Below are 1,395 nucleotides of genomic sequence, written 5' to 3' on the forward strand. Positions count from 1 at the left end.
TCTTTTGAGATATTAATTTCAAATATTGTTGAACACAAAGAGTGAAACAGAGGGAGTATTATCTTTCTTCTCTTTCTTCCTTGACAGCAATTTCTCCCTTTATCTTCCTCTTTGGCAGGCAGTTTCCACTTTCCTAATTAGTTAATGGGCAAAGGGCAAATATAGTCTTCAACTTTGTTATATTGAATCTTCGTTATAATATGGACAAAAGACCAATTTATGTCATTATTTATTGATTGAAATGGACATTGATAAGTTAAATTTTAAATGAATGACATATATAATTCACTACAAAAAAACCCTAAATTGCCAACAAATTTTACTAACAACTTAAGTTGGTTAGTATTCTACTAACAAATTACCAACATATTTCTAACTGAATTATATTTTAAAACTTAACAACGAAATCCTCACCGATTACCAACCAAAATCTTACTAACTAAGTATTTTAGTTGGTAAATACGGCGGGAAAAAATGGCGCCAAATTTAGCAACATTTTATCAATGGATTACCAACTGAAATATTACTAACGCACACCTTTTGTTGGTAATATTACAAACGAAGTATATCGGTTGGTAAATATGACAAAAAATGTGTTTATTTAATTTATTAACATATTACCAATGAATTACTAACCAAACATTTACCAACGGCAAGATTGTGTTGCTAAATTTACCAACCAAATATAAATGTGTTGGTAAATTAGTAACGAAATGTAATTTATTGGTAAACTTGCCAACCAATATCCAATTAGTTGAAAATTTTGCCGACGAATAAAGATTGTAGTTAGTAAATTACTAACATCATTAAAATAGTTGGTAATATACCAACCGATCATTAATCCATTGGTAAATAAAATTTATTGGTAAATTATTAATTACTAACTTATATTTGAATAGTTGGTAAATTTATCAATTGAAGTTAAACTTTTTGGTAAATCAGCGTCTAGTGTTGAGGCTTTCATATTTAGTTTGTGTCATTAGGCGTTTTAACTTTTAAATTTTAGCCAAAACTTGATTACTTTGGTCGATATTTTTGGTAAACGTGCTCAGATTAGAACTCTGTCAGTGTCATTAGCTTTGAAGGGTCATTTTTTATCTAACAAGAAGGTTGGTTCAAGTTTTGAGGCTTCCGTTTTTTGTTTGTGCCGTTAGGTGTTTTAAATCTTATGTTTTGGCCAAAATTTGACTTTGGTCAATATTTTTGTGTTCGTGGTAAGATGAGAATTCCGTCAGCGTAATTAACTCCAAAGGTCATTTTTTATCTAATAGGATGGTTGGTTCGGGTTTTGAGATTTTTATTTTCAGTTTGTGTCATTAAGCATTTTAACTTTTAACTTTTGGCTAAAATTTGAACTAGGTCAATTTTTTTGGGAAACATGTTCAAATTTGAATT

The sequence above is a fragment of the Solanum tuberosum genome, unplaced genomic scaffold, assembly GCF_000226075.1.
Source record: "Solanum tuberosum cultivar DM 1-3 516 R44 unplaced genomic scaffold, SolTub_3.0 scf00661, whole genome shotgun sequence".
Lineage (NCBI taxonomy): Eukaryota > Viridiplantae > Streptophyta > Magnoliopsida > Solanales > Solanaceae > Solanum > Solanum tuberosum.